This window comes from Ischnura elegans, chromosome X, assembly GCF_921293095.1.
Source record: "Ischnura elegans chromosome X, ioIscEleg1.1, whole genome shotgun sequence".
NCBI lineage: Eukaryota > Metazoa > Arthropoda > Insecta > Odonata > Coenagrionidae > Ischnura > Ischnura elegans.
In genome coordinates, this window is record NC_060259.1 from 51,164,188 (window position 1) to 51,192,059 (window position 27,872).

Genomic DNA, 27,872 nt, shown 5'->3' on the forward strand with positions numbered 1-27,872 from the left:
AGAATGCTTGCGATATGTTTTGATGGGTAGAGAGGTTTGGGGCGGGGTTTTGTTTCCATGAAGAAGGGGAATGCTTGCTTTTCTATTGAAAAGGATCTCAAATTCCTCCAGGGAGTCTAGTAACCTACCTTTCACTTTGAGAGCATATTCTTTTATTCATAGCACCTGCCATTATTAGACAAAATAAAAATAAGATTTCAACCAAAATGTAATGTATATATTTCCACACATTAAAAATAATGCAAAGACTGGCTGACTTGTCACAGGAAGTTCAGGGAACAGATAGAAATTACAGATGAGATCTGGAAAAGACTTTGTATTTAACTATTCTCTGTTGCATTACACATCCAAATGTCTTCCAAGTTACAAATGTACACTAAAGCTTCACATAACCATCACACACAGAATCACATCCCAAATATTAATTCACAAAATGATCTGGGCCAAAAGTTTATATGGACACTCAGTTTCTTCTATAATCATAAACCTTCCTCTGTAGGCAAACATACACTAAGCTCCTCTACCCCCTCTTGAACAGTTTTTTGTGAGCTACTTAAAGAGGGAGACAGCAAGGGAGGATTGGGGAAGTAAGGTTATCGTTATTCCCCATGTAACTGCTCTCATTGCTTCTGCTACACTCTCTGGTGTCATGCTTGCATCACCACATTTTAGAGGATCAATTACACACACAATACTTTCCACCAGTTTATTAATCACAATACAAACTCTGGCCACAACCACATCCGATCCTTGGATCCAACATACATCTTGTCACCTTCAGTCCCTAGCACTTCTGTCACAAAATAAGTAGCACTCAAAATACGATACACCATATTCCACCCCCGCTAGGTTGCAAACCCCTCCATTCAGCCTTGAAGATTAAGGCATACAGGGGCATTGGTTTGCCGAGAGGAGCAGCAAAGTTCACTGATGGTGGTATCACCAGGTTGGCTTTCTTGGATATTCTCAGGATCTGTGGCTGGGGTCACGACAGGAAATGGCGAGTACACGCATGCTGGCAGAGAAGAGTTAAAGGCCTCCAATGTGGAATATGAGGCTGAAGTTGGTGGGTCCACCCTGAATCTGGCTGGCAAACCTAGTAATGGAAAATCATAGGTGTTATTATGCTTAGGAGTGATATGGGGTAGTGGCAAGGATTTAACAGATTGCGTACCGGGGTAAGCTTATGTTTAGAATATAACTTTACCCAATCAAACGTTATGATGCATCAATTCATTATGAATAACGAACAACAACAAAAAACGTACTAACGAATACGTATTGTACGCTTTAAAAATGTTTAGGTTGACACGCCTAAATAACGAGAATCTTCGTCATCCGTCCGGAACGTTCGGGAAAAAAATGACGAGAATTCTCGCCATCCGTACGCAACGTGTTAACCTTTTCCCTACTATACACGTACAGACTGTCCCAAGGGTCGTGTGTCATTTTTGATCTGTAATTTTAGTAACTTTCCATAGAGCAATGTTCATGAAAATTGGCACACTTATGGGGAAAGGTCATAAGTTTTGTTGAGTGCAAGCAAATTTTTCAATTTTGACCATTTGACCTCACAATTTGGGTCCAAACCAAAAATTTTAATTTGCCTTATGGGGTTTCAATGTTGAAAAAATCGAGATAGAAAAATGTCTGAAAACCATTGACCAAGATGTCAATTCTTAGGGTTTTGGACTCGAGAAACCCGAAAATAACACTTTTATTTACGAAAATTCAACCGTTGACCCAGTAAGGTCACCGTCAAGGTCATAAGGGTGACAAAAAGAATGGCATACCAACAAAGGTGTCGATCCACGGGTTTCATAGGGTGCCCAAGTCATTGGTATCGTCCAAAAACCCGTATCATTCATTAATTAACCTCCGAGGGTCATAATGGGGGTCAAAGGTTATAGAGTTAAACGTCGGGCCATCATGACAACCAACGTGTCAAACCATAGGTTTTGAAGGGTGCCAAAGTTGGTTAGGCAGTTCATAGATCCGTATTGTTGGTTTTTTGACCTCCGACGGTCACAATGGGGGTCAAAGGTCATAGAGTTAAACGTCGGGCCATCATGACAACCAACGTGTCAAACCATAGGTTTTGAAGGGTGCCAAAGTTGGTTAGGCAGTTCATAGATCCGTATTGTTGGTTTTTTGACCTCCGACGGTCACAATGGGGGTCAAAGGTCATAGAGTTAAACGTCGGGCCATCATGACAACCAACGTGTCAAACCATAGGTTTTGAAGGGTGCCAAAGTCGGTTAGGCAGTTCATAGATCCGTATTGTTGGTTTTTTGACCTTCGAGGGTCACCATGGGGGTCAGAGGTCATAGAGTTAAACAGTGGGCCATCATGACAGCCAAAACGTGATACCATGGGTTTTAAAGGGTGCCAAAGTCGGTTTATCAGTTCATAGTTCCGCAAATCAGATTTTTTTGATCTCCGAAAGTCAAAATGGGGTCAAAGGTCATAGAGAAAATATGTAATGCACCTACCCCCCCTTCCTTCCAAAATTTTTCATTTCCTCGCAGTCTTTTCCGACAGGCCTCCTATGCCCTCTTAGCTTCACGCCGCAGTTAATCATTTATTTCTCTAAACATTCTTTTGATTAGCTGCTCAAAGTGAAAGACAAAACTCCGTTTAAAAATATATTTGCTATGTCTGAAACCATAACGTAAAAGATAAAACAAATGGATAAATCCAGATTTTATTTTATTGTATAATGCAATGTGATAAATATTTAACAATCAAAGAGAAATATCATAAAACGACAAAATTAATTGGATTATAAACTGAAATATGAACATGGAGTTTTCATTGTGCTAGTCAACCATCCTATAGCAGAAATGGTTTTGATTGCCATGCTCTTCTTCTCGAAGCGGCACCATTACACTTTCCGGGCTTCAAGTTTAGAATATTTAAATTTTGTTATAACGCACACCTGGTATTGTCCAGTACATGCTGCGCGGACAATAGTGCTCAGCGGCAAATGCATCTTAATGGAAACGCCAAGACGAAGCCATAACTACATGTCTCTGCTTTGATGAGATTGTTGGGTGTTCAAAAATCTCATCAAAGCAGAGACATACCCAAACAATTTGCAAGTTTGAATGTGAAGTGAGGTCCTGATAAATTTACTGCCGGTAATGTTTGCAGGACGAGGGACAGGCATGGGGAATTGCGGTCCTTACAGTCAAACTGGGACTTTTTCTTCACTACTTTTTTAACATATTTTTAGGACTTTCATGGGAGAAACTCGCAACCCTTAACTTGAACCTTACCAATGGAGGTCAAATACTTAAATGAAAAGCGGCATAAATGGATTTTGCTATTTGCTTGTTAGTCTTTAACCCTTTCACTGCTGTGGACGTACCTAGTACGTCCGCACGGCAGACTGCTGTGGACGTACTTTTTTGTCGTTCCTGCCATGCGGTCGGCACTTTCGCCGAAGCACTCCGAAAGGTTGCTAATCCGGGACCCGGAATCCTCGACCAACTCACCCACGCAAGACCGTCTCATCAACCCTACCTCCCAAAAAGTGACCGCTCTGACTGCAATTTGAAAATCAATCAGTCAATCCGATCATCAAAAAATAATTACTTGCATTGCACTCCAGCCAAGTAGGGAATCAAGTATGTCTTTGAACCGTGTTTCTGTGATGAAAAATAACGATTTTGTTAACTTTGCTAAATTGGCTATTGGCTATTTTCCGGTTGTCTGCAGCCACATTTTTAACAAACTTAACTAAATCGTTATTTTTCATCGCAGAAACACGGTTCAAAGACGTACTTGATTGTTTGATTGGCAGGAGTGCGATGAAAACAATCTTTTTGATGATCGGATTGATTGATAGGTTTTCAAAATGAAGTCAGAGCAGCCACTTTTCGGGAGGTAGGCCCCCAGCTGGTAGGGTCGAGGAGACGGTCCTGCGTGGGTGAGCTCGTTGAGGATAGGGCTGCGGATTAGCGACCCTTCGGAGGGTGTACCACACCAATCCTAAAAGTACCTGCTCCATGGACCCATGAAACGCATTTTAACCTTTTTGCCGCATGTGAGGAGTAGGTTTTCGGAGATTGAACAGCAGCGAAAGGGTTAAAACCACTGGGATTTCAGCATAGTTATCAAGAAAATCCTATGTGGCGTTAGACCTCCTCAGGACCTTCTTTGAAGAGAGATGTAGTGGAAGAATGTGGACACAGAGTCGGGCAAAAGGATGTCTAGGGAAATAAATAATCAACAACGGCGTGAAACTAAGAGGGCAAGGGAGGCTTGTCAGAAAAGACAGTGGATATGTGTACGATGCCACTCACTTGGTCACCCTTCAAAACCTTTGGTTGGGATAATTATTTTCCCTATGATTTCAAAACATACATCTATGACCTTTGACCCCCATTATGACGCTCAATGGTAAAAATCGACAATATGGATCTACGAACTGCAAAACTGACTTGGGCACCCTTTAAAACCCAGGGTTCCACATTTTGGCTGTCATGATGGCCCGCCGTTTAACTCTATGACCTTTGACCCCCATTGTGACTGTCGGAGGTCAAAAAACCAACAATATGGATCTATGAACTGCCTAACCGACTTTGGCACCCTTCAAAACCTATGGTTTGACACGTTGGTTGTCATGATGGCCCGACCTTTAACTCTATGACCATTGATCCCCATTGTGACCGTCGGAGGTCAAAAAACCAACAATACTGTGACGGAATGCCTTATTTTGTTTTTTGTTGCTAAGTGGTTTATTTATTTTTTGTGTAATATAATTTTGTATCGCTTGAATTGTATAATTTTTCAAATCATGTTGACTCGGAGAACAAGTGAAAGGCGAAAATGTAGTTCGCTCAGTTCCCCGCTAACGTCGTCACTGTACGTGAGAGGTGCAGACGACGTTAGTGCGGGGGAACGATGGGTAAAACACGATAGGATAAAAGGCCGAGCACCGGCGAGAGAGAACAAGGTGAACAGTCGGAACGCACCTGGGAGAAGGAGAGTGACGCACAACAGAGGAGAGAAATTTAAAAGGCACTACAGCGGAAATGCACCAAAGAGAAGGAAAGGCTGAAGAGGGCCTTGAGTAAGCTGCTACCGGACCGGAGAAGCTGCTACTGCATGTTCCTGGGCGCTGAAGGGTCGAATCTTTGGAGGAAGCACTGGCCACGTTTTGCAAACGCAATCAGCCGGCTGTTGGCCCGAGTGGCTTCTGGCCCAGATCCCCGCCGCAGAATAGAAGCGTAAGCTAACAATGCCCCAATTTCCCTATTTTCTTCTCGTGAAGCTGGTCATAGCTAAAATAGTGTGCCCCCAAAAAAGTGAGTGTTTCGTGCTCTCTCTCTATCTCTCGTCCGAAGAAGAGGAATGACCAGTGTTTTTGTGTCAACCCTTCATTGTTCTCTGTTTTCTCAAAGTTGCATTGACGATAATTCGTCTTTCTCAAGCAAAAACTGACATTGCTAAAGAGTGTTGATCTCATCATTGTAAATGGGTTGCTATTTAAATTGCCTTAAAGACTAAAATACCTCTTTTGTTTTCGAAGGCATTACTTAATTGTTCTGAATTTCATTGTTTAATCAATATTGTGTATAAGGGTTTATTGAGTGTCAGGGTATATTCGTGTTTAAAGGTATATTTTGTGTTTTTTGGAGGGTATTCCAATGTCTATGGGGTTATTTGTTGTTGTTATTTTGTTAATGGTTCATTAAAAGTGATTTATGGTAAAAGGAAAAGAACTGGAATTTAATTTATTTAAGGTGGGAGTTTGGTCACACCCCTCCACCAATTTTACTAGCTTTAGTGCAAATCCAATGGCGCTGGCCGCCCGAAACCGGTGTTCCCTAACCCCGGATCGGAGGAGGGGAGTGGTAGACAGAAGCAGTGACTCCTCCGACTCAGGGGGAAAAACAAATACGTACGTATCGTCTCGTTTGCAAAACCCACTCGTCCTAACGCCTTCGGAGAAAGGGTGTGGGGGGGTTTGGGGCAAAACCCTACCAGGGAGACGGGACCGGCACAATACGGACCTATGAACTGCCTAACCGGCTTTGGCACCCTTAAAAACCTATGGTTTGACACGTTGGTTGTCATGATGGCCCGATGTTTAACTCTATGACCTTTGACCCCCATTATGACCCTCGGAGGTTAATTAATGAATAATACAGGTTTTTGGACGATACCAATGACTTGGGCACCCTATGAAACCCATGGATGGACACCTTATTCTTTTTGTCACCCTTATGACCTTGACGGTGACCTTACTGGGTCAACGGTTGAATTTTCGTAAATAAAAGTGTTATTTTCGGGTTTCTCGAGTCCAAAACCCTAATAATTGACATCTTGGTCAATGGTTTTCAGACATTTTTCTATCTCGATTTTTTCAACATTGAAACCCCATAAGGCAAATTAAAATTTTTGGTTTGGACCCAAATTGCGAGGTCAAAAGGTCAAAATTGAAAAATTTTGCTTGCACTCAACAAAACTTAGGACCTTTCCCCATAAGTGTGCCAATTTTCATGAACATTGCTCTATGGAAAGTTACTAAAATTACAGGTCAAAAATGACACACGACCCTTGGGACAGTCTGTATATATACGTGTGGACGTTTCCTGACCCAGGAGACGGTGGCCGTATATTTACGTGTGAGATTTTGCTAGCCAAGAGAACGAAATCCGTATATATATGTTTTCTAGCTCTCCCCCGTTTAGGATGATCGCGGGTTTACGACGTCTTTGTTTCGGGACCCAACCCTGCGGGGTTAAGGATTTACCCTCGGAATCCAGGAGCAGGTACCCGGACCCCTCGTCCTTTATAACCCCTCTTAGGGGTAAGGGACAGCGGTCATTCAATTGTTTATACAGTCAGGTTTCAAAATAAATATTTGTTCATTTCTCAAGAAAAATAAACTAAGAATTGAATTATTTGTCTTTTGAGCAGCGTTTACAATTTTTAAACGAAATTCTACGACAAGTATTAACCTATATCTTGAGTTATGTATAAACATCAACATGGAAATTGTTGTTGCGTTAAATGCATTAATAATGGCCTTAGAACTTCGTTTAAAATTTGACAATGCTCAGATAAAAATGAGGAATTCAATTCGAAGTCTGTAATTTATGTGCAAGCAGCAATTATCCATTTGCTAAATACATAAGTTGACCGCGAACCAATGCTGCAGGTATGGTCGTATACCCGGAAAGGAGGGAGCACAACTACTCTCAGAAGAGTCTTTTGGGGCTCAGTACAGCAGTCATGCTAAGACGAAAACTCCGCCGTCCCGAAAGGGTTAATTTGGTTTTATTGGACTAGTCAGATTTCACCTCCAGTTTCTACCTTGTACATCAGTTAGCTAACTCTTCTCTGAATGATCCCTAGAACATATATGTACAGGCTCTCTTTTTGGGTTTATTCTCACCAGCACTACTTCCTCACCTAACACTTGGATAGCCATGAATGTAATGTAAGTAAGGGGAATGGATGACCGAGGAATGAGAGGATGGTGTAGGCCTTGAAGTAAAACATAAAGTCTGATGGGCTTGACCCAAAGGAAGGGGGGAATTATCAACCACTACAAGGAAACATTTCTGCTCCATTACACCAAAATCTACAGGGGGCTGGTGTGGTTGGAAAACAAAATTTTGAACCCCTTGAATGTTTCTATGATCTTCAGTACTCGAGCTCAGTTCCTTATTTTAAATGGTTTGAAACACCCTGGTATAGAAAATTTAATAAAATGGTTTGAATCAAAGGATGGGTCGTCACCAGGCATTAATTGTAAAGGAAAACCAGAAGTACGAAACAAATTATATTAAAATTGAGACCTTTAGCAAATTTGTTCCACATGACATATAGAAGGCTTATGTACACTTCTTACAATTATCGACCACAATAAGGAAACTTTTCTGCTCCATTACACCTAAATCTACACGTACGTAGACCAACCATTATCCATAGACCAAGCTACATTTGCCGAAAAATCTGGTCTGAAATTTGAAATTGTCACTGTTCACAGTTAAAACCACACCTTCTATACCCTACTCATATTTGGCCACCAACATACAGAGCAAGCTAGAGCCTTTATTCTCCCAACACTGAGATGGGAATCATGTAATAATCTCAAAAATGTCTCTATGAGGTACTTAGGAATAATTACCCTAGAGCCCATCTGAAGGCAGCCATTTTTCAAGGAATTCTAGAACCTTTCTCAGAAAAATGAAGTGATGGCATGACCCTCAACATAATTAGGCCAACTTTACTAAAAAAACCAATAACCTTAATTACTAGTACATCTGTGGCAGTTTCTACAGCAACTTAACTGTAAGTCAATAGGAAATTAATAAGGAGCACATTTTCAGCACAGTCTTCTGAGGCAATGGGGAGCCTAGATGGTGCATCAGCAAGACACATTAAGACAGACTCACGATATGCCATTTTATATTGATATAGCTAAAACTATGGCAAATCTTTGAGGTCATGCAGTCAACACATTAAGAATACCTTTGTCAGAAGTAAGGATATGGTGAAGAGGCTGATGATCACTGATAAGCACAAACTTCTGGCCATACAGATATTTAACTGCAAAGATGCCATAGCAAATGGTGAATTTAAAGCTAATAACTGAAAAAGGGATATTTTTGAATCACAACACTGCAGACACATTAATTCTCATATGCTTCAATGAACTTTTTCCAAATTAAAAGCACTTAAGATGGGAAAGAAAGCCACCAGGCACATCTACTCAAACTTCACACATCTCAACAAAAAGAAGTGATTATTTGTGGAATGATCAAATCCTGAATCAGTCACACCTATCTGCACTGTCTTTTCTCATGCGCCTCATGCAAATAGACACCAACTGCCAACTTATTGCCTGTGCATGAGTCAAACATAGATGTGGATTTAAGCACAGTCACAAAAGTGGGTCTACCTAAGGGTTCGAAACAAATAATAAGCTACTAAAATTCAATATCAATTTATGTGAAGAAGCATAAGCAGTTTTAAAGATTTAAGACCAATGGGATGGGCTCACAACACAAATATTAAAATGTAACGCTCAAACTTCTCATGAATGTATAGACAATATTCATAATTTACATAGTTACATGACACAAAACTTTGTTATCAATCAACCTTTAAGGAGATAAAAATAAGGTTGAGTGCAGTGATAATAAGTAAAGGTCATCTCTGTTGACCAATCCGTTCAACCTATTTACCTTCCTCCCTTCCCCTCCAAGCCTGGTATTAACACATTATGGTCCGCACACGTGTTTTTACGTGTTTCCGCCGCCAGCGCTTATGTGCCGATCACGCGTTTTTACGTTTTCATGCAGTGTAGTCTCCTGCTGACCTCTACGGATTTATTTGGAACTATTTCGACCTAGTTCTGGCAGTTCTGGTTTGCGCGTCTTCAGGTAGCTTTACTGTTTGTTTTTGGGAAAGTTTTTCTTATTGACGTCTTTTTTATCGACGTTATAATAGTTTGAACATATATTGAGGCCTATGGCATATAATATGACCGGCCCCAATGGCTAGTCTAGTTTAAAGGGTGCCGGACCAAGAGGTGTTAATTGATGTGATAGACCTCTGCAGAGTTCACCTTATGATGACGTCTTATGTTAAAACCATGGTCGTGTAAATGTGTGAATAAATATTTCATGTGAAAGTACCAAGTTTCTTCTTTTTCATTTTTCATATAGGCAAGATACTTGAGCATATTTCTAGAATTTAAGAAAGCTTTTGACACGGTAACTCACAAAAAACTTTTATACAAATTACAGTCATGTGGATTAAATGAAAATGATAAACTAGATGTGACTTTCTGAATGATTGTAAACGAAAAGTAGTTCTTGACAGAATTGGCTCTGATGCTGTAAAAGTAACATCAGGTGTTCCACAAGGAAGTGTGATCGGCCCCCTTTTGTTCATTATATACATAAATGACCTCTGCTCCTGAATTAGCAGTAAAGTACATTTATTTGCTGACGACGCTGTCATCTATCATGAAATTAGTGATCACTCTGACTAAGAAATTCTATCATCAGATTTAACACATTCAATGCGGATGATATTTTCGCCGAAACCTCCAGTGAGGGATGGGTGATTTTCCTTCATAACAGTGGTCTTTGAAGTAATACAACAGAATTTGCAATTTTTTTTGTTCCTATTTCACGCAATTTGTAAAAAACCTTAATGACATACATGTATGCCACCCGTCACCAGTAATTGACAATTCATGCAACCCGCATTACACACATGCAATTTTCCTTGTATGATAGAGTGAACTTTTCATATTTCAGTTTATAATACTTATTCTACCGTTGATTCCTTAGGTTAATGACGAAAATATCTTGGAATTAGTCTTTACGTGTATTTTTTTGTTTCAACGGCCGTAGATTTATTTTTTCAAGTCACAGAAGTAGAACACACATTGAACGGCAAGAAAAATATAAATTTATGGAATAAACATTTTTTTTAATCAAAGCAAATCTATATTACCTCAGAGTTATTGCAAAATTGAAACATTTCAATAAAAATTCTCTCAAATTTTTATGATATATTTGAAAGCAAGGCCTTAGACAGAGCCCTGGTTGACCTTCACATTCTGGGCAAATCGTAGTCACTGTCCTACGGATGCCTTCACGGTTAGCAGAGAAATGAAGAGCCTGCATCATTCCTAAAAACCTATCACGGCACATTTTCTCCCGAATATCGGTACTCGCACTAATTCTGACCTCCAATCGTTCGGAATCGTGTTAACCCTAATTGCGCCCATGTGGAGAAGAAGGCCCAGCCAAGTTTCCAGTTCTCCCTGCCCAACGGCTTCCAATCCATTATGCCCTTAGTGAACGCCCTTGGTGAAGGATTTCGGAAGAAAATGCTTTCTGAATATTTCTCCGTCTACGAGAGGATTATTTCAATGAAAATATCATTTGCAAGTTGAAATACTCTCTGGGAGTGCCGCTGGTAGGGAGGGACTCCGACCTTGAGCCTTAAAAATTATCCAGCAAAATAGTACAATTTGTGTAATGGAGTGTTGCATATGTGATTAATATGTTAGTTTTTATGAAAATTTAGACTGTATCTGTACCTAACACTAGAATGTATAAATGACCTACAAAATGAAAAAACCATAATGATCAGAGATCAAGTAATCGATGTGGAGCAATGACTGAGAAAATATGCCATAAAATTAGGAAAAAACCCAAAATATGTAAAAAAAAACGTAATTGCAAAAATTATTTTAAAATTATTAATCAAGTGTAAAATACGACCTTAAGGACCGCATGGAAACATTTTGGAATAATATAGTAAGTTTTGAGACGGGAATACACGTTATTAACAAAAACTAAGTCTGATAATAATTTTTGTGGTTGCACATAAGATATGATTAAATTAAAAAATAAGATAAAAATACTATTCCAAGGGAATAAATAATGATTAAATGCCGTAATGCTTAAAATACCTCTGAGTCTATCTATTCTTTTCCGCAATTTCATTTACAAAGCTAAGGAAACAAATAAACGAGTAAAATAATACAGACCAATACTGTACATCATGTAATGCAGTGTTGCATACGCGATTAATATGTTATTTTTTTATGAAAAGGAAGAAAATGTGCAACTAACCCCAACACGTATGAATAACTCAGAAAATTAAATAAAATCGAAATGAATAGAGGATTGGTAATTGACCTAGAGAAACGAATGAGAAAATATGCCGTAAAAGTAGGAAAAAGACCCAAAAAAAATCACCCAGGATAAACGTAATTTGCATTAATAAAAAATGTTCCTAGAAAAAGAAATTCAAATATAATATCATTAACTGAAGCACCGCACTAAGATCATTTTTTTATAATGTAGTGAGTATGAAACGGGGATAAATATCTTTAATAAAAAAGTTAGTCTAATCATAATTTTTGTGATAGCACATAAAATATGAATAAATTAAAAATGAAGGTAAAAAAAATATAAAAAAATAATCCATATGTAAGACATGATCATGATATTTACGATAAGAACAATGGAAAAGAGGTGAAGGAAATGAAAAGAAAAATCTTAATCTGCCAAATTGCTCCAAAAAATAGCACTAAAGTAAACAAAAAAACACTTAAAATGAAGGAACACGTAGAACTAGAAACGGACACTTCCGCAATGGTGTAAGGTCACTCCCGAACTGCGGGAGGGTGAAAAAGTAACGCTAGGCGCGCTCGGAGCGCCCTAGTGACCAGCGGAAAAACGAACTCCCGAAGACATACATTTATGTCATCCGCCTTCATTGCATATATATATGTCATCCGCACTGAATGTGTTAAGCAACGTTCATTTGTGGAGCCAAGAGTTGGGACTTGAACTTAATCTGAGCAAATACATGTCTGCACATTTTTTGCGGAGTTCATCCAATTTTAACCATGTTTATGCTGTGGTTGCTATTAACATGAAGGCAACAGATGAAGTGGAGCTACGATAACCTCGAACCTTTCGTGGGCAACACATAAGAAATATTTGAGGCATAGCCCTGAAGAAATTAGGATTCGTCAAGCTTATTGTGGGAAGATTTTCGGATGAGAAAGATAAAGAAAGGTGCTATAGCGCACTCGTCCAACCGCACCTTGAATATGCAGCGAGCGTATGGAATCCGGTGCAGAAAGATTTAAGCCGCAAACTGAATAAAATACAAAGGAAGGCTGCCCGTTTAGTCAAAAACTGCTATGGGCATACAGACAGCATTACCCAGATGTTAAGCGAATTAGGCTAGGAGCCGCTAGAGGCTCGGAGGCTGCGTGCTAGGCTTAGATTACTTGAACAATTGAGAAAGGATATCCTTAATAGCGACACGGAGAACATAATATTAAAGCCGCACTGTATTTCCAGGTCCCACAGAAGCGATAAATTAAGAGAGATGTTTTGTCAAACAGATAGATATGGGAATTCATTTTTCCCCTGAACCATAAAGGACTTTAATAAATGCTTGTCATAAGTTCCTTAGAGCACTTCTTTTTTCACTTTGATAAATGGTCACACAAAGAGGAAACATTTTCCACCAAATACAGTCAGATAACATCACTAGTGCCATACATACCAAATTCTCAATTTTCCAACCTCTACCACATTGTTTACTGTAGAGTTATAGTCAACAGCCCAACTGACACTGCTGCCAGTATCTTTTTCAGGTACATAACGGCAGTCCACAATCTTGGCTCTTTTTATGAACAGGCTCTTCCCAACAAGGGTTCATCGCTGCTCTCCTATTGGCACATTTCAGGGCAATAACTGGAAAATGGAGAATTTTGTATCAAAATATCATGCAAATTTTCATTCTAACATACCTCATTGAACTTTGCACAATTTAATATCAGTTGTGACGAGAAAGAAATTAGTCAAGCATTTCTATTCCCTTCCGTACTCTGACCGAGGAGACACAGTGGAAGTGAGGAACTTAATTCCCTCCTCCCTCACCCTCACTTGGTGCATTGCTACTCAAAAAAATGTATAAAAGCACCGAGAACAGGGAAATGTATCACACATATTTTTCTGCATAATATGAATTCTAACAGTTATGGAGCACCATGTAATTGATGTCGCTAGTAAAATTTTCAAACGTTGACCTAAGCCTATTCATATGAGAATGAGGATATAATCCAATAATTCTAGATAAACGAGCAAATAATACTTCAAAGAACATATTCAAAACAGCCGCAATACTATCCACGAAAAGACACAATCACTGACGACTTGCATTGATTAGTATAAAAATATAATAAAAAAATAAATGATCATCGTAAGAGTGAGCAAGCTTATTTTATACTAGAAAAGAATCAAATATCAATTTAAATACACATACTTTTCAAATGATTCCATATAAGATGAAATACAAAGGCTCATGACATCATCAAACAGGTTAAAATAAAACATCACTTATGATTTGAATCCCTTAGACATGAATTGAATTATAATGCATGACTATTATGGTAATAAAATGTTGAGTCAAATATAATTTTACACACCAAGTTTTATTCTTCAATGGTCTCCATTCTCCATCACTGTGCCCACAACCAAGCAGGTATCAGAGCATTGGCTTGGAAAGGTGCGCTTTACGATTAGATATACGTAAAAGAACATCATTCCAAGGAAATGCCCTAAATATTTCTATGACGGCCTGGGGCACTCATTTTCTTCAGTTAAGTTCTACAATGCAACCTTTACCTGAATTTTCCCTAGACAGCCTTCAGTTTATTCACAGTCACAAAATACTACTTCACACCATCATCCAGACCTTTATTTATGCATGCTATGGTGAGATCATAATTTGAACCACTTTGACAGGAATTGAATTAGAATGCATAACTATTATGATAATATGTAGCAACATTGAGTCAATTGTAATTTTCCACGCAAATTTTTATTCTTCAAGCATCTCCATACTCCGACATTGTGTCCGTAAGGAAGCTGGTATCAGGGCATAGGCTCGGAATGGCATATTTAACCATCTGATTTACATAAAAGACCATCATTCCAAGCAAATAATATGAAAATTTTTATGGAGGCCTGCGACACTCATTATCTTCGCTGAAAACCTATGATGGAGCTCAAACAGAATTCTCCCTTCAGCCAGCCATAAGTCTTTTCACACTTTTAAATTCTGCTTAACATAATCTTGATTCACCCAGGCCGTGGATCACCCAGGTGGTTAATTTTTTCTGCCACTGTACAGTAATGTTGGAACCCTGAGACATGTTGGGCGATAGAATATCCAAAAGAGCATCTTTAATAAGCCTCATCATTGTTAAATCATAGATTTTATTGTATTATCAGAGTACAAGTATGCTCCATTAGCAACAGCACACTTCTGCAGGTGATTTTTCCATGCTTCGTTTGTTCCCTGGATGTGAACAACTGAAAAATCCTTCAGAGCTTATGAAGAATCCGTTTTGGCCAAATCCAGGGTTTGTGGTTACTGAGCACCTGGTAAAAAATGGCATGGTAACGATTCCTTAGCCTCTTTAACTCTTGCCAGAGTATATGGAGAGACTGATATCTGTATCACCATCATAATCGTACGATTACACCACTAGGCCACTTCAACTGCTTGGAGAAAGAGGTTTACAATATTGAAAATATAAACCAACAGTGAAAACCGGGGAAAGTACGCAGTAAATGCACAAGAAATGATCATTAAATCCAGTGCAAATCGAAACAGAAGGATCAATTTGCAAGTAACATCTCCCTCTGAGTGAATATCTCCTCACTCGCAAACGAAATATTTTCGGTGAGTAACCAAGGAAAACAGAAAGAGTAAGGGAAACTAAAATTCCTTGAGCAGCAGAAGTGGCACCACAAACTTTGTCCTAGAACTTTTGAAAGTGACTGTACCTCTGGTTTGGTGGACACTCAAATAAGAAATTTTTTCCTTGGTTCTCTTTGACATTGAGGACAATATTTGTCTTTTAAATGCAATTTCATAACATTAAACTTACCAAATATTAACCATAAAGGAGATAGAAATGTTGTCAAGCTGCATTATTATATTCAAATAAATAAAGCAATATGACAGATTTTACATTAATTTTATCATTTAACCCTTTCACTCCTGCAAACGTACCTTTTCTTCCAGGATGGGCATGGTACACCCGCCGAAGGGTTGCTAATCCGGAACCCTTTCCTCGACGAGCTCACCCTTGCTGGCCCGTCTCTTCAACCCTCCAAGCAGGGGGCCTCCCTCCCAAAAAGTGTCCGCTCTGACTGCAATTTGAAAATCAATCAATCAATCAGATCATCAAAAGATGATAGTTTGTTTGCATCGCACTCCTGCCAATCAAGCAATCAATTATGTCTTTGAACCGTGTTTCAGCAATGAAAAATAACAATTTTGTTATCGTCGCTAAGAACGTGGCTGCGGACCACCGGAAAATGGCAACCGCACTTTGGAATGGGCAAGGTTATCTGTCGCAGACTAGGTGGAACCATGAGGTATGAATTATGTGCCTTGTGGTCTCTAATACCAGCCTCAGTTCTGATTAAGCACTCTGAAATATTCGCCAAGGGGTCAAGTATGTTGTCACCCCTGGTAGGTGTATACGGGACCTATGTATATGTACGAGATGGCCAAATCATGCTCAAAATTCACTCAAATAGCCCTCTACCTTGCCCATTCCAAAGTGCTGTTGCCATTTTCCGGTGGTCCACAGCCACGTTTTTAGGCTAAGTTAACAAAATCGTTATTTTTCATCGCAAAAACACGGTTCAAAGACATACTTGATTGGCAGGAGTGCGATGAAAACAATCATTTTTTTATGATAGGATTGATTGATTGATTTTCAAATAGCAGATAGAGCGGTCACTTTTCGGGAGGGAGGCCCCCTGCTCGGAGGGTCTAAGAGACGGGCCAGTGAGGGTGGGCTCGTCGAGGAAAGGGTTCTGGATTAGCGACCCTTCGGAGGGTGCACATCCTGGAAGTACCTCTGCTCCACGAAACGCATTTTAACCTTTTCGCCACATGTGAGGTGAAGGTTTTTGGAGATTGAACAGCAGCGAAAGGGTTAAGGTTCACCTTTAGAATGACATAGGGGATAAGATATTCATATACAGTGGAACCCCGATTTATCGTTCCTGCATTCATTGTTCGCCGCTCCTGGTCCCAAATTAAGTTCCATAAAGACAATGTAATTTTTTCCCGCATCTATCGTTCCCCGAAGAACCGTTTTCACGCATTGATCGTTCGAACATCGCGGTCCCGTCGTATAATTTTCCCGCATCCATTGTTTGACAAAAATAAGACGAAGTGTTTACAACGTGTTGTTTATCTCTAATAACGACAGACACAAAGTTTGAATCTTCCCCAGGAGATTGAAATACGATAGGGAGAAGCTGAGCACCGTGGGATAGTTACATTATCGTGTTTCCCAAGATCCGGTATCCCCCTCCATTCAGCACTCGCCTCTTCCCATCTGAAGCTTTCCTCTTCTCCGAAATAAAAAAAGGTCCCAGCTCGAGCAGGGATCGTATTACGAAGACCTTAGCTTCGAAAGAAAATATCAAGTTACTCGAGAACAAAAGAAACCTTTTTCACGCTTCCCCCTTTCTCGACCACTGACTTTTTTTTAGCTGACTCGCTTCAAAGATTCACACCTCTGGAGGTCAACTGCTGCATGAATCACCGATTAGCCTGAAAGGTGTGTAAAAATGAATTTCGGCAATTGATATTATATTTTTATTAGATTGAGATATTAGTGATGTGCACGTAATTCAAAAAAGAATGATACTAAACACAACGTATTTCTAACGTTATTTAACCATTTCAAGCAAGGAAATAGTTGGAATAATACGATGGTGATTTCTGGCGAATATCGATATCCTCGCAGCTGATAGTGAGCTTCACGGCAGTTGATGTGGATTTTTTTTCGAAAACGCGTCTGGTTACAATTTATGAGTTACGCTACAAGTCTCACTAGTCTGAGGTGCTAACGAAGCGATGTCTGCTCAGGATATTTTGTTTCTACCTACTAGCAATCTGAATTCATCTACTCATCTAGAGCTACGCGACTTATTGTTAGAAATGAGTGGGTAAGTGGCCTTCTCTGTAGGATAAAAAATTTGCGCAGTCTTATGGTCATGCTTCACCCTCTGCAGTAAGCTCTGCTTACGCCGTACGCGATAGCATTAGTGCCGAATTTTACCTCGTACGAATGGTTCCGTACTTTCCATTGTGGGTTGACTTAAAACCGGCGAGTGTTTTCCGTGTGGGTTCTATAGAGTCCAGTTTCATTTTTATTAGTTTTATTCTATTTCGTCTTCGGACCATGGCCCTTTCAAAGACACGAGTGAGAACTTTAAAAGATATGTAGACTGAAAATAATTGAAGACGAAGAAAAGAATCCGGGCTAGAAATGCGTGAATATTACAGCACGCCTCGGTATGTCCGCTAGTACATGACGGCAGGGGTAGGGGTAGAGCGAGATCCCTGGTGAAAACTAGAAGTGGGATGAAGCCGAGGATCAGTTGGGCGTGCCGCTGACGATTAACGCCACATTGCCTCAATCATATTAAAAATTTAATTGCAAGAAAGGAACATTTCAAATAATAAACTATTTTTGGCCTTCTTGATCCATCTCATAACCAATCACTGCGATGGCAAAATCGGTTGTTTGAGGCATAACACGCACATTTCTCTTGTAAATACGTATACTTGAAATGGCATTTGATGGATAAGAATTTTTACATCGGACAAAAATGCATAATAGCAGTGAAAATTCCGAGTGGAGAGAAACATTTTTTAGCAAGGCTTTAGGCGCGCTCCATCAGGATATTTGAAAGAGATATACTCCGAATCAACAATATGACCTAAGTGTTTCGATAAAGGAATAATATTCCTGTAGTCAGCTAAAATCTTTTTTAAATCCATGAATGAATGTCATAATTTGCAAAAATCCAGCGTTTCCTGGGACATAGGCAACCCGGACAAACAATCCCGCATTAATCGTTTTCCCGCATTCATCGTTTTTTTCATCCATCCCCCTGAAAAACGATAAATCGAGGTTCCACTGTATTAACCCTTTTAGTGCCAGCCCATTTTTCCTGGTTTGCTGAAGAATGCCAGGCCTTTTGTTGCTGAATTTGTAGGTTTGCGCTAAAAAAATTATACAAAGCCTAATATGCATTTTCTGAAACTAATTTTTTTTTTTCGTTGACTCTCAATACTTATGGGTATGTTAAAGCATGATAGATACAAAAAAATAGAGACAAAATCTATACGAAGATCAAAAAATAAAAGGCATCAGTGCAAAATAAGCCGGGCCGATAAATCGGCCCTTGGCACTCTTCGCATATACTACCCAGGCCGATGGATCGGCCCCCTGGCACTATAAGGGTTAAGCTACGTCCATGCACAAGAGAATAAGGAAATAATGCCAATTGAATTTTTCAGCAAATTTGACATTTGCAGACTATTTCATCATATTGTGTGAAATATCCATAGAGAAAAAGTCATTCGTCTTGACCAGGATTCAAACCTGGATCCACCAATTTCCAATCGAGTGCTTTAGCCAGTTAAGCTACTGAGTCATCATTTCTCCCTGTGGATATTTGTGGACACAACCGGACAAGGTTTTATGAACTGCTAAAGCATATGATGCCACAAGCAGTCCAAATGGTGTGCACAGTGCCACAGCCGGGGAGCAGGCCCGGACTTGGAACACACAGAGGTGTTTGCTCTTGACTAGTCCCGATATACTTAAAACTATTTCATCATATTCTTTACATTCCATACACAGCAAAGTTCTCTGACTTTTCAGGTTTCCCATTAGAGTGGCCACCCCAAATGTAAGGATATTGCAAGCAGACCTGCTTGGACCCTACATTGAACAATAAGTCAGGCGGAATACATAAACATATACATATTCTTAAGACATCTTCATACTCCATCACTGAGTCCACCAGGAAGTGGGTATCAGAGCATATGCTTGGAAGTAAGTATCTTACTATCAAATATAAGTAAAAACACATCATTCCAAGGAAATGCCCTGAAAATTATTGTGAAGGCCAGTGACACTCATTATCTTCAGTCAAGTCCTAGTTAGCTCTCAAGTCAATTCTCCATCACCTAGCCATCAGTCTTTTCACACTCACAAAAGTCTTCCTAACATCATACTGATTCATCCAGGCCTTTCATCACCGATTTGGATATTGTCAATGGTTATAAAAAGATCAACTAAACAACATTACAAATTTATATGAATGCAAAAACGCAGCTTAAGCATTTTAATAAATTTTTAATCGTAACCTTATAGAACAAAAAAGTTACTAAAAATACGCAACAAATGTGGAGTCCAAATCAACAATTAAAACATAAATATGATCAAAATGATTACAGTACTATTCAAGAAAAAGCCCCATGACAAGTCACATGCTATGATTAAGTACAAAATCTAAAATGAAAGAATACACGATTGATGATAAAGGTAGTTAATTAAAGAAAACCATCGATGATTAAACAAAATATATTCTTGCAATGATTCCATTTGAGATCAAATACAAGGAATCATGCCATCAACCAGCACGTTAAATAAAACACCATGAATGGTATGATTCCCCTGGAAATGACGTGAATTATAGTGGATAATTAATATGATAATAGAAACATCAAGTCAAAATAATCTCCCAGACAAATTTGTATACTGCAAGGATCTTCATACTCCGCCATTGTGTCCACAAATAAGCTGGTACCCGAGTATAGGCTTAGAATGACATTCAATACGATCAGATATACGTTAACAACCATCATTCCAAGGAAATACCCTGAACATTTTTATGAAGGCAGGCGACACTTACTATCTTAATTGAAAACCAACGATGGAGCTTAACCAGAATTCTCCCTTCAGCCAGCCATCAGTCCTTTCACAGTCAAAAACTTCTGCTTAACATCACACTGATTCATCCCGGCCATTCATCACTCCACTGGTCATTGTCTATGGTTTATACAAAAATCCACTTTACAGCATTTCAGATACTTTTAGAGCAAAAATATCTAAAAATTCAACAGTTGCGATAACAAAATAGATCATTTCTCCTGATTTCAACAAATGTTTGGCCCTTAGGGTCTAAGGTATCAATCGAAATTCCCATATGGGTCTATATCCAAATCAACCTAAATACATATCATGGATAATCCATGCGGATGTCGTCATTGGTTAATGTAAAGCACTCTAAACAGCATTATAATATATCTTGCACCCTAGAATGACCCTAAAACATTAAAAGTAATGTTAAACTGCCTAGTCAAAGAATTATACAGTAGAATCCTGATTTAAGGTTTTTCAGGGGGGACAAAATTTAAAACACTAAATGCGGAAAAACACTAAATGAGGACCTGCCATTTTTTTCAAGTTTAACCTTTTCCCTACCGTACACGTATATATACGTGTGGACGTTTCCTGACCCGGGAGACCACGGGCGTATATATACGTGTGAGATTTTCCCGGTCAAGAAAACGAAACCCGTATATATACGTTTTCGAGCTCTCCCCCTTTCAGGACGGTCGTGGATTTAGGTCGCCTTTGTCTCGGGACCCAACGCTTCGGGGTTTAGGATTAACCCTCCGAATCCGGGAGCAGGTACCCGGACCCTTCGTCTTTTACAACCTCTCTCAGCGGTAAGGGACAGCGGTCATACAATTGTTTATAGAGTCAATTTTTAAAATAAATATTTGTTCATTTCTAAAGAAATATAAACTAAGAATTGAATTGTTTGTCTTTTGAGCAGCGTTTACAATTTTTAAACGAAATTCTACGACAAATATTAACTTATATCTCGAGTTATGTATAAACATCAACATGGAAATTGTTGCTGCGTTAAATGCTTTGATAATGGCCTTAGAACTTCGTTTAAAATTTGACAATGCTCAGATAAAAATGAGGAATTATATTCAATGTCTGTAATTTACGTGCAAGCAACAATTATCCATTTGCTAAATACATATAAGCAATACATAAGTTGACCGCGAACCAATGCCGCAGGTATGGTTGTAAACCCGGAAAGGAGGGAGCACAACTACTCTTGGAGTCCGAGATAATACGGAGTCCCACCGTGGAGGGGTCGAAAAAGGTTCAGCGAGACCCTTCTTAACGAATGCCCTCCAAAAATGCTCCGTACCACGAGAAAGAAGAGTCTCTTGGGGAGCGGTACAGCAGTCAAGCTAAGACAAAAACTCCGCGGTCTTGAAAGGGTTAAGGGTCTGTAATGATTGGAATGGCTTTTTATGAATAAAAAATATTATTTTAAGTAACTAAAAGGTGCTGAATGCAGCAAAAAATTCTTTGATGAAATGTTCTCTGCCCTATGAAGGTTGGATAATACTTTTCAGGAATCAGCTAAAAAAATGGGTAGTAAAAATAAGTAATGAGAGGATGACAATTGTTTTAATGAAATATTTTAAGAAAATTCTAATTATCATCAACATAAAAGCATTCCCACATAGATTATTATTATGGACATTAGTGGTTCCATTTTTATGCATATTTCAGTGGTCTTGATGAAATTTAGAATTATTTCTGTAAAAGTGACATGTAGGTGACTATGGCATTTCTAATATAATAAGAAAAGGTGTACGGAGGAACTCGAAAAATCATGAGGAATGAGTGAAATAAAGGGTCAGCAAAAGATCGCTAATCCCGAATTCTCAACTACCGAATATCTAGTAAAAGGGAGGTTTTCTGGAATTTTGCCAACTTAACGTTTTCTGTTGCCTCGGTGAAACAAGGGATTTATGAGCCTTTAAAAAGCCTCCTATGCGCACATTTTGGATTTTGAGGTCATCCAAAAAAGTATAATCTTATTTTAGTATGCGCACAAGTCGATGGTGATTCAACTCGATGATAACACCAGATTCGTTGTCATATATTCGCGGCCTTATGCAGGTCGAATGGAGCCGGGAGAAGTTGCTTACGCGGCGCGCTGATCACCTTGACTCCGACTCGCCTTGTTTCTCAGCAGCTTTTAATAAAATTTGGTTGGACCTTGAATAACAATTAGCTAAACTCCGTTAAGTGAAAAGGTTTAATCTTCAACAGAACTGGATTTCATCAGAAAAATTGTCAGTGCCTCTGGAATTTGGCAATTTCGTCAGGGCTATGATGTCGAAGTCAACCACCAAGGGACACCTGCCTGATTTTCGTATTTTTCCGCCCTTATCTCTTCTACCATGAGTGTGCGGTGATTTTTTTTCCAGCATGAGCGATTTATTTAGAGTCATGGACCGTGATAATTCGTCAAAACTCTGATTGTCATTTTCTTTTGACGTTAATTAGCACGAGATAAATATTTTTGAATCGACAGCGATATCAACCTGCCGCATATCGATAAATTGCCTCTGGGATATCTAAATTACGATGTAAAATAATGTTGTTCCGGAGGGAAAGAATGCTCTCACTCAAGGTCATGACAGGGGAAACACTTCCTCTGTTCTTTCGCTGTTCCTCCGTGGAAACTGACCTTGGAATGGATTATAGAAAGAATCTTCTAGTGAACTGCGCAATTGATATTGGGCCTCCTCTTTTGAAAAGAGAAAGTAGCCGACTAAAAAAATATTGGGCTAATAATCGACTGCCCGTAGGGGGTAGAGTTGAAAGGGGCATGAGCCATCAATTGAAAACATAACGAGAAAACCATTATTGTACCGGCCCTCGGAGGATAACTCGTGTCATCAGTTGTCACGTATCATCGAAGTCAAGTTCAAGAAGTGAAGGATAAGGTAGTTCGAGGTTATTAAGAGATGACTTTGCTCCATTAGATCGGATCTGATACAAAAAGTGTCTGGTGTTTGGATCAGAAGGGGAGCGAAACATTACGAGAAGGCAAATCACCCAACTTGCAAGTTGAAGGTCGCAGCGCTGCGCTCGCGGAAGAAAGCAGTTGAAGAAGCGTTCCCCGGTAGATTCTATCGACTCTTGGTAAACTTTCATGAGACTGTCCTTTTGATGAGCATAAATTCGAAGATTTGGATGAACCGTCATGAAAAAACGTTAAATCGGGCAAAAAAAATCTTGAGCAGGACAAATTTTTACGACCATAAATGCGGAAAAACGCAAAATGCGGAAACACTAAATACGGATAATTTTTACATTGTCCTAATAGGGAATGAATCGGGACCCAAAAAAATAAACGCTAAATGCGGAAAAACGTTAAATGCGAAGACGTTAAATCCAGATCCAACTATAATTATTTCAGCAAATTTGACATTTCCAGACTATATCATCATATTCCATGACATTCCAGACACAGCAAAATTCTCTGAATTTTTAGGTTTCCCTCTAGAATTACCTTAATACAGAAAAAATATAGCAGCCTGACAAGTTTGGACCCTTCATTGAACAAGGAGTCAGGTGAGCATATGTAAGTACATATTCTCACATATTCTTACGACATCTTTATGTTGTCATGGAGTCCACAACAAAGCTGATATCAGAGCATAGGCTTAGAATGAAGATTCTTACGAATACAAATACGTAAAGGGACTCCATTCCAAAATAATGCACTGAACATTTTATGAAGACTAGCGACACTCTTTATCTTCAATCAAGTCCTAAAATGCTACACTGGACTCCATTCTACCATTAGCCTTATCTCACTCAAAAAGTTCAGCTTAACATCATAATGCAAATCTTAATTCATCTGGCATTGCATCACCTACGTGGATGTCATCAATGGTATACACAAAGTACACTTATGGTAAGAATATATGTACCATAAGCATAAAAAGTAGAGATAGGTCGAATAGCAGATTTCTCGCACTCGAATATCGAATATTAAATCATTGCTCGAATATTCGAAAACCTCGATGACTAGAATTGCGCAAAGCATATTAAACGTACGTTTCTTCTTCTATTTCACTTGATGAATGTATAAATAAAAAGGTATACAGTGGAACCTCGATCTATCATTTTTCAAGGGGACAGACAGAAAAAAAAATGATGACTACAGGAATACTAGGTTGCCTATGCAACAGGAAACCCAGGATTTTGGCGAGTAATTGTGATTTCCTTTGAAGGATTCAAACAGGAATTTAGCTGATTAATTGAATATTTTAATTTTATGGAAACAATTTGGGCATATAGTTGATTCAACTATCATCTCTTTCAAATATGCTAAAAGGATACACCACCTCACGACCAAATGATTGCATGCCATCTAAGCATTTACACTGCTACGATGGATTTCTGTCTGGTGCATACATTCTTATCTACCAAACAGCATTTCAGTGGCACGCCCATCTGATACTTGGCTTCATTCAACTTCTTATTTTCAACAGGTAGCTCACTTTACCCCCACTCCTACTGTCAAGTGCTAGCGGATAATCTGAGGCATTTTGCAAAATACTTGCGCTTCTCCACCGAATTTTCTTCTTCTTCAATTATTTTCAGTCCATCTTTGGAAGTTCTCACGAGATAAGCAGATGAATTCGAATTGCTAGCAGGGAGAAACCAAATATACTGAGGAAATATGCCTTTGTCTGTGAATGTGAAAATAGAGATTTATAGCATAACTCATAAATTGTAACTTGATACGTGTTTTCGGAAAAAAATACCGCATCAACTTCCGAGAACACAGCTGCGAGGATATCGAGTTTCGCCAGAATACCAAGTCTCCGTCGTATTTTGACATTTAATTCCTTGCGTAAATGCTTAAATAAAGTCAGAAAAACGTCGTGTTTGGTCTTATTCTTTTTTAAATTATGCGCACATTACTAATATTTCAATCCAATAAAGGTGTAATATCAATGCCAAAAGTCATTCTTAGACACCTTTTGGGCTAATAGATGACTCATGCAGCAGTTGACTTCCAGAAATGGGGAACTTCGAAGCAGGTAGGCAGAAAAAGGTCAGTGGGGGAGGAAGAGGGAAGGGTGAAACACGGTTCTATTACTCTCCTGTAACTTGATATTTTCTTTTGAAGTTTTTGATTTATGGTCCTTGTAATACAAACCCTGCGCGAGCTGGGATCTTTTGTTTGATTTCGGAGAGGAGGAAAGCGTCAGAGGAGGGGGCTAATGGATGGAGGGGGTAGCGGATTTTGGGAATTGTGCTATGTAGTTACTATCCCACGGCACTGAGGTTCTTCTAGTGGGGCATACCGGGGATTTTCAGATTATTTCACCCCATCATTTTCCGTTCCCCATGTCCAACTCTTTTCACCACTCTAATCCACAAATTTGATGTAGTTCGTCAACTTGCCTAAAACGGCACTGCATGTACTAAACGACTTGCTTCATCTACATTTTTCCGAGTCGCCTACCAACGACGAGTGTATGATAGTGTGTGGCGCGATATTCAAAGTATTTGTGGTATTTCGATACGGTACCTTTAGCATAACTATTCGAGACCTCGAATATCGAATACTTTCTAGTATTTGAGTATTCGCAGATACTATTTGCACATCTCTAATAAAAAGTAATCTTAACTTGCTTATTCTAAGAAAAATAAAAAATTATTTGAAGACTAAATAAGCAACCAGGACACCAATATCCATTATCAAGGAAAAAATAATAACTTTAAAATTCAATAAAATTTGAGTCCACAGCCTTAAACACAACATCAACATACGTAATCAAAATAACAAAAAAAATGTTAAAGTCAATATATCAATCTCTACACAAGAAAAAAACTCCTTAATATAGCTAAGAGGGTTATCACACAGCCATTTCCCATTCACAATGAAATGTATCACAACTAGCAGTGTGGGTGCTCCAAGGCAACTTTTTGGATATGTAGTTTTATTGCCAGAATTGCTTGATTTGTTGAATGTATTCTACAACTGACAGTGAATCATATCAAGATACTATTTAACGCACATTAGCCTGCAAAGTTTTTGACACAATTCCATCCCAATTATGAGCAGATTAAAAAAAAACACACAACATCAACGGAAGAGCAAAAGGCCATCGTAATGAACATACTCTGAAGACTCCTCTCCTGATGGGCTTACAATAATGTGCGTATCACCAGCATAGAAAATGTTAAAAAATGCTAATAGCACTCTTCTTAGTTACCTTTCAAGGCAACCATCACAGAAAAAAATTAGGGATAAGGAATTGACTAATCCACAAATATGAAATGCAAAAATTTATAGAACGAAAAACTATGGTTACACAGCATACATATCAGAGAAAATACTGAAGCAAACTTTTAGTATTTAAGATAATAAAGTGAATATTGGCCAGGGCCCATTCAGTGAACATTGAAATTTTTAAGGTACATATTGGTACATGAGCCAAGTATAGAGCACTTGATGCGCTAAGAAAAAAATCAATTTTGTGGGAGGAAAAAGAATCAATGCATCTTTGAAAGGAAAGAGGTCATGAAATTTGTATGCTACTCACCCATTCTATTTCCAAGCAGCCTGATGAGATCGGATCCACTCAGCTCTCTGTCCACCAGTGATGACACTACCTAATCACCATCAGACAAAAAATATTAAAACCTGCACTGGCGGCACCCAGAAGTGGAGGTGTAGTTGAATCTTAACGCACGGACTGCAACAGAACATGATAGAAGTCTGCCTCCATGGTGGTGGGGATAAGTCCTCGCCTACCATACCGATGGTTGCGGGTTCGGGTCCCGCCTGGATAGGGTGGCCCCTTCCAGGACGTGGTTGTGAGAGAGTCTGTTGTTGATTGTTTAAACTCCCGATGTAAAGGCCTCATTGTGCTGTTTTCGGAGATAATTGAGATGAATAAATAAAAATACATAAATAGAACAATTTAGTAATCAAGGAGGCATGGGTGTACCCAGCGAGGGGCAGGTCTCTCAGGTCTTCTTGGGGGCAGCTGCGCCCCCGAGAAGTAAAAATCGCAAAATTCTTTAATCAAAATCAGTACTGAATTGAAACGAAAGTATTCAACAAATTTTCTTCAAACCCATGAAAAATTATACATAAGTAAAATAAAACTATTTTTTCAATGAAATAATCTCATAAATCCCATGGCTTGCCTCCCTCACCCCCCTTAGTTATATGATCCTGGGTACACCCTTGCAAGGAGGAAAGTATAAAAATTCAAAACCAAATGATACTGTCTATACCAGGGGCCTCCAAATTATGGCCCGTGGGCCACATTCAGCCCAACAAATAATTCAATGGTCCTGCCAAACAACTCCTGGTGTGTTTACTTACAATTGGCTCATCTACCAAATTTGGAACCTAATTTTAATGAAATTTTGAAGTCAATACAACTGTCATTCGTCACACTCATTTGGTTGCATAAAACCAAAGGCAGGAATCGGGTCAGTTTACTCTATTTTTTTCCCAACAAGATATTATTTAATATTCCCACGGTTATACTCTAATTTTTGACGAAATTAAATTACAGGCACTGAATTATTTTTCTTCATTCCTGTG

At 39.0% G+C, this 27,872-nt stretch overlaps 1 long non-coding RNA gene across 1 annotated transcript; it reads right to left on the reverse strand.

Annotated features, from left to right (window-relative positions):
* Positions 1-242: 242 nt before the first annotated feature.
* LOC124171052 lies at positions 243-27,376 on the reverse strand. The gene is made up of 3 exons (XR_006867635.1): positions 26,857-27,376; positions 13,072-13,262; positions 243-1,096 (listed from the first exon to the last, which is right to left on the reverse strand). It is a non-coding gene; the product is annotated as an uncharacterized LOC124171052 (long non-coding RNA).
* Positions 27,377-27,872: the final 496 nt, after the last annotated feature.